The sequence below is a fragment of the Priapulus caudatus genome, unplaced genomic scaffold, assembly GCF_000485595.1.
Source record: "Priapulus caudatus unplaced genomic scaffold, Priapulus_caudatus-5.0.1 Scaffold3, whole genome shotgun sequence".
Classification (NCBI taxonomy): Eukaryota; Metazoa; Priapulida; class Priapulimorpha; order Priapulimorphida; family Priapulidae; genus Priapulus; species Priapulus caudatus.
Window position 1 is genome coordinate 778,757 of NW_014577064.1, and position 7,345 is coordinate 786,101.

At 47.7% G+C, this 7,345-nt stretch overlaps 1 long non-coding RNA gene across 1 annotated transcript in view; it reads right to left on the bottom strand.

Annotated features, from left to right (window-relative positions):
• Positions 1–731: 731 nt before the first annotated feature.
• The window catches only part of LOC106820962, a 12,221-nt gene continuing 5,607 nt past the window's right edge, over positions 732–7,345 (bottom strand). Inside the window, exons 2-3 of the long non-coding RNA XR_001395673.1 lie at positions 2,510–2,592; positions 732–893 (exon numbers count right to left, since the gene is read on the bottom strand). This is a non-coding gene — a long non-coding RNA (uncharacterized LOC106820962). The remainder of the gene's footprint in view (positions 894–2,509; positions 2,593–7,345) is intronic.

A 7,345-nucleotide genomic window follows, 5' to 3' on the forward strand; every position in this document is an offset into this window, starting at 1 on the left:
AGATATTAATTTCCAAAGACATCAGTCGCTCCCGTTTATCCGAGATCGGTTAAGCGCACTTCGCTATTGAGAGATAGAGCGGGGGGATAAAAGATGGATTAATCTTTAGATAGATAGATAGATAGATAGATTAGATTAGACTAAGATATATAGATAGATAGATAGATAGACAGAACAGGCAAGACAGACGACAGACAGACGACGGGGATAGAGCGGGAGGGGAGAGCAAGAGAGAGAGAGAGAGAGAGAGGGAGAGAGAGAGGGAGAGAGAGAGAGAGGAGAGATGGAGAGGAGGAGAGATGAGAGGACGAGATGCTTAGGAGAGAAAGTAGGAACGCGGTAGAGGGGAGAGGGAGCAGAAAACGAGAAGAGAAAGAAGGAGAGAGAGAGGAGAGAGAGAGAGAAGAGAGCAGAGAGAAAGAGAGAGAGAGAGAGAGAGAGAGAGAGAGAGAGAGAGATAGTATATAGTTATATGTTATATATATACGCCTGTCGCCTATTAACTTCCACTGGAATTAATTAACATTACGTCGCTACAATATATATTTACATATTATAGTTAAGAGTTATATCATAGTTATATTATATATAGTTTATATCTAGTATATAACAAGTATATAGGTCAATACAGCTAGGGATATATCAGCCTCTTTATCCATTACTACTGCTTTCATATCAACTGCAATTGTTATAGCGCACAGCGACGGCTACGTCAGTAGATTTACCTGCAGTTCATCGGGATGCAGAAACTCGATCACACGATCAGGGAAGCTGCCGTCGGCCGCAACAACCTTAGACTCAACGAGCATGCGCAGAACCTTCTCCAGGAAAGCCGAGGCCTCGTTCGGCGGGATGCTTCCGTTTTGTACGAACGAGTTGCAGGTAGCACTCTCCTGTTGGCAGGAAACAGTCACAGTTATTGTTGTAAGCGAGAAAATCTATTCTGGAAATAATATCAGTGCAAAGAGTATGAATCGCAAAAGGTCAGCTTATTTACAGAGCGCACGAGATAGCTTTGGGAAACCGGCCAAATTGAGGGATCGCAGAGACAGATCCGAGTATTACTAGGAGTAACGTTTCCAAAACATGGACTGGAAATCGCTGAAAGTAGCGACTTGCAAGCAGCCCTACTGACAAACAACCTTTTGATCGATGCCTTATGGCCTGTAGACTTTCTCCGTATAGAAGGTATATGAGATGGTGCCTCCCGCCACCTTATTTGGTTACATATAATGTATAATGTAATAATAAATCGATGACATTGGTTTGGCGACGTAGATGGACTTCGTGGGCGCTAGCTGAGCTGCTTGGTATAAATACAAGTGCACGCTTTTTTTTGGTAGATTTCATCTAACTGTGTTAGAGAATTCTGTAAGTGTGTGATACGGGGAGCTAAATCTCTTGTTATTTTTTAAGTCTGACGAGTAGATTTTCCAGTGAGAGAGACTCAGTCTGACTTGTACTAAGAGTAGATTTTCCAGTGAGAGAGACTCAGTCTGACTTGTACTTTCTTATCTGTAAATTGTAATCTGTAATTATTTATCTGTAAGCTCTTAGTAAATTGTTAAAATTGTTTAAAGTTTCCTAATATTTCTTGCCTTCGTCTTCTCTCTAGTTTCTTACAGTTTTTCTATACTTCTGTGTGTGTAGCGCGAAATTCGTGTCTACATGCACTTGGTCCAGGAAAGTTCTGGAAATTGAGCCCATGTTCAGTGTGCCCACATTTTACGAATAAGAATAGCAAGTTTAAAATACAGTAGATACAGCCTTTTCACTGTATAAACGGCAATACTACTTGTTTGATGACATATTTTTGTTTACTCACTGTTGTTAATAATTAAAGATTGTATTTGGCCTATATATCTCGAAATCCTGGAAAATCGACTTTCTTAGTCTTGCAAAAGCCTTGGAAAAAAATCACGATAAAATGCTATATCTTCGTTGTACGAAGTCTGTATGCTGAGAGTATACTATTATATTAATTTGCTTGTCTTATTTTTATTGAATTAATTCAATGAATGAGAAAAACGCACAAAAATAGATAAAATGGTTGTGTCACCAGCTGTTTAATTCGACTGTAGACTAGCTGTAGTGTTTTTTACAGGTACATTTAGCTCCAAAAAACGGTCTTGCTAGGGTTAGAAGACTCGGTCGCACAGCCTGGTCGGGCTAAGGTACATTATATGCAGGCTATAGTAAATCACCACATCATGCAGTGATGCCACACTAATCGCACGACTAAACTAACAGCAAGGGCACGTTCCCGGTGACACTATATTACGCCAGGACGATTCCACACGCGCCTGTGTCCCCATGTTGCTTCAACAAAACGTACGTAACCAGTCTACGCTGAGCCTGAGTGTGGTTAGAATCAATCGATTTCGCTATCGATTTCGCAATTTAGGTATATCTGCCACTCTAGTGACTCTACTGTTATAATAATCCCACTAGCGTGCTAGTTTTTACGCATTACGAAAAAACATGTAACAATTAGCACATGAATACCTACCGCAGATTTCCCATTCTCCACAAGCGCAAAACCCGACATGCTTGTCTCTACTGTGGTAGACATCATCTTCAAGTTCGACGGAGCTAGTAAACAAAAGAACGAAAAACAAATTTAGCATAGAGATGGGGAAATCTATATAAGTACTGTATGTGAAGAAGGATTGCAACGTGATATTCAATATCACAAACACTACCCCGGGGCCCGAAAATGCCGGAAAGCAAATGTCGGTTTATTGTGCCTCGGCGAGGGGGAGGGGGGGGCCCTCCGTCCCTCCGCTGCCCGGCCGCGGCGGCGGCGTCCCTGCTGAGGGCGCCGGGGTCGGAGCAGGGCTTGGCGTATCTAATCCCTGCAACGCCCTCTGTGCCTAAGTGTGGGCCAGTCGAGTGGCCTAATATGGCCTTCTCGCCACGCGGTCGCTGTCAACCGGCCTGAGCCGAGAGTGGCCGAGATGCCGCAAGCCGGGTAAGCTAGCCGACGTGGAAAACACGAAGCCTGTGCAGGTGCCAGTGGAGGCCAAAGTGGACATAGAGCCCATAGCCGCCGCCGGCGCGGCAGTGCCCGCGCGTATACACTGAAGGCGAACCCCAGTAATGAAATGTCAAATATAAGCAGCATGATCTGGTAGCATCATGAGTGTGTCGAAGGTACCGGCCGGTATGGCGAGCGGCGTATGTTTACGTGATTTATGCTTCAAAAAGTGCTGTGACTTAACACATCGCGTGACAACATATTCGAGTACAACACATACGCGTACTAGACGTTCCGTGAAATCCGGCTGCAGAAGACCGCCGGGGCGGCGGGGAGGCGCGGCGACGTGGCGAGGGTCGTGAACCCCGTGTGTGCGCACGCGTGGGGCACCAGTGACGCAATGCTCGAGCAGCGTCACCGCACTGTATTATATCCGTCTACAATTCAGTGCCGTAGCCAGGGGGGGGCCGATGAGTGGCGGGCAGGTCGCCCGGCCTCTCGATCTGTGAGAAGGCTACTGTTATTTAAACCAGCCGGCACTGTCAAAGTCCGATATAAAACATGCGGCAACACATATGCACCCCGGCCCCCGTCCGCCCCCTTTAGATTAATTCCGGGGGAGTGACCCGCCGGCGGAGATTTAATCGCTGGCTACCGCCCCTGCAGCAAATGGATCATCGTATCGCTGCATGTGGCACGTGTATACATGTCGGTGAGCTCGAGCCATCCGCGAATTTTCTCTCAAACACACCCGCTTAACCCCCAAGAGCGAGTCAAGAGAGAACCTTCCTTTATAGGCCCCTCTTGGTTATACTGGAGCCCCACACGACACCGCGGCCGTAGCTCGTCATCATCCAGTCGGGCCCCCGCGTGCGAGCCTCCGCGCCGCCTCGCTCTGAATTCGCCCTCACTTTGATTTCTTTGACTCAAACATGAACCTTCCAAACCACAGAGACCAAAGCGCCAATCTGTAAAATATCTGTTATGCCTAGAGCGTAGAATAAATATAGTTTCGATGACACTTTTACTCATATAAGTAGATAAATATTATATATTCTACTATAATCTTGCAATTCTAGTGTACTATGTATTTCAAATGTCAAACAAGTACTAACACTGGCCAGGTCTCTGTCTCCCTGGGTACGCCGAACACTCTGGTACGGTCCCGTTATACCGGAACGTACCCTGGTACTATCTAATATGCCGGACCGTACCTCGCCCACCTCCACCTAAACGAGTGTAAGGGAAGTACGCCTACGCCTACTCCCTAACCCTTAACCTAGACCAATATCAGATATTACCCAGGACGTTCCGCAGGTATCCTGCAGGAGACCCATAGACCTATCAAGCAAGTTACGCACACATACGTGCGTTAAATACCAAAAAGGTGTTTGTTTACTCTTGCTCAGGTCCAGCGTCAACGAGTACGTAATAGCTCTAGATTCTAAGCCAAAAATTATAGCCTTTAATATAGTAAGGCTCAGCGAGAGAAGTGATCCGTAGATGGCGCGATATGACGTGTTGTGGATATAGAAATCAAATTAATGCACCCTAAACCCTAAACCCTAACACCTGAATCTAAATAAAACAAAATTACACCCAAAAAGTATAAACATAAAAAGAGACAAAACACCACAGAAGTCGTCCCCTAGCGATCACTACCTCTGCGCCTTGTGCAAAATTTCTTATTAAGCTCCTCCGTCCTCCTGCGACGGAGCGAAGTCTACTCAATAAGTACGAGTACGTATACGTACCAGAAGTTAAGTAAAGACAAATTGTCTTTATTAACTCCGATAGGCTGATACGTACGTATTAGTATACGAGAGCGCGCAGATGATGACCGCTCATAACTAAGATTAAGTATGAAAATAACACATTTAACACAAAGAAATTGTAATTATAGTGATATGATTATTTATATTAATATAAAAGTGTGTTTTTCATAGAAAATACATCAGAAAACTTCACTATCTTAACCGATCATAAACAAAACAAATATTACAGATGGCGTTTTGTTCTCTGTTGAAGTTTGTGAGTTCGAAGTCAAATCAAAGAAGCAGCAAATCAGAGGAGCCCAATCGGATATAACGTGTAGGAAAAATATTACATTCGCGGAGCCGGCGTCCACGAGTCAGTGAGCACGAGCTGCCCTCCACTGTAACCCCGCTAGCTACCTACTGTCTTTAGTCGTTCCGTGTGGCACCTGGTCGAGGCAGAATACTAGTAATCGTTTACCGTGAGTTCTTATTCCGCGAAATACTGAGTCACTCGCGGAGAGAGACTCGCCGGGTTACTATTGACTAGCACCTGGCTTCCCTCCGTGCAGGTGCGAGAGTACAGTACGTACCATGTCTTCAGCGTTCTCTCGCGGTACGCCCCGAATGTTCAATCTATCTGCACTGTGACCGTTGGAAAAAGCGCCGATGAATTTTACTACAAAGTGCTTAAATTGTTTATCTATTCTTTTCGCACTACTAGTAGAGCAGTTCGTAGTTACACATGCTGCCAATGCGCCGAAACTCTTGCCACGATTCTTCCGGTTCAGGTCATTGTGAGCAAAATAGTTCAGTATTCGACAGCACAATACACATACCGCTATCTGATACCGCATGCCATCTGGTGTGACTGTCCGTTGCAATGCACAGTCTTCGCGTGTGCACGTAACACGGTGGCGTGCGTGCAGTTGGCAGCGTATTAATGTTCGTTCGGGAGTGCTGGCGTGCGTGTACACGTACCTCGTGCGCGCGTACTGCCGTGTACACTGCGTGGTTGCGTGCGTGCGTGTGCCTACAGTGTACGTTCGTTCGGGTGTCGTGCGTGTACACGTACTCCGTGCGACGGTACGTGGCGTATGCAGCGTACACGTGCGTGCGTATGCACGTCGCGTGCTGCTGCGTGAGTGTGCCACCGTACACCGTGCGGCGGTGCTTTTTGCGTGACGTCGTGCGTGTGCACATTACGTAGCGTGTGTGCGTGCGTGTGCAGCATTTACGTACGTGTGTGCGTTGCGCTGTGCACGTAGCATGTCGGCGTGCATCGTGGCCACGTACAGCGTGGCGTGCGGTGCGTGGTGCACGTACACGTGCGCGCGGCGTGTGTGCAAGCGTACATCGTGCGGTGCGTGCGTGGCGTGTGCACGTACACGTGCGTGCTGTTGCGTGCTGTGCACGTCACACGTGCGCGCGTGCGTGTGTACGTACACGTGCGCGCTTTGCGTGTGTACGTACACGTGCGTGAGTGCGCAGCGTGCGTGTGCACGTACATGTGCGTGTGTGGTGTCGTGCGTGCGTGCGGGCGTGCGTGGCACGTACAATGTGCGGCGTGCGTGCGTGCGTGTGCGCGTGGCGTGTGTGGCATGTGTTTTCGCATACTACGTGCGTGCGTCGGGTGGCGTGGCACGTACACGTGCGTGCGTGCCTCGTGCGTGCGTGTGGCACGTATACGTACGTGCGGCGCGTGCGTGTGCACGTACACATGCGTGCGTGCGTGCGTGTGCACGTACAGGTCGTGCGTCGCGTGCGTGGTGCACGTACGCATGTGCGTGCGTGCGTGCATGTGCTGTACACGTGCGGTCGTGTGTGCGTGCGTGTGCACGTACACGTGTGTGCGTGCGTGCTGCGGCGTGCGTCCTGCACATACACGTTGCCGTACGTCTGCACATACAACGTGCGGTGCGTGGCGTCTGCGGGAGGGGGGGGCTGACTGGACACATTTTCACCGGCGATTGAGTCGCGCCCAGACTGAGTCGCCCGATAAAATCGCCGTATGTCTCCGGCCGCTTTAGCTAGGCACACGAGCGATTTTTATCGCGAGATCGCGGCGATTAAAATCGCCAGCGAAATTTAATCGCCCGTATCCACGAAAGGGGCACGACGTAGCGAATTTAATCGCGCCGATTTTTAACATCAACATGATATCAACACTACGTCGATTGGTTTGAAAAAGCGATCGGGCGACAAAATAACGCCGGACACGGCACAGCGAGCGAATTTTGCCAGCGTAAATAATCGCCGGCGTAAATAATCGCCCGAAAATATCTAACATTTTGATACGGGCGATTCGTGCGGGCGATTAAAATCGGCGTCGACGTGAACGGCACACGGGCGAATTTTCGAGGCGATTTTAAAATTCCGCGATCGGCGATAAAAATACGCTCGTGTGCACCCTACTTCAGAACCAAGTAAATATATGTGGCTGAATTTGCTCTAAAAGTTGTTGCTACTTCGTTTTTTCTGAGCAACACGCCGGGTACCCGACTAGTTATATATATATATATATATATATATATATATATATCTATTACTAACCTATATCTACTCCTGATATATATATATATACTATATAATATAGTTGCAACACACGTAGATG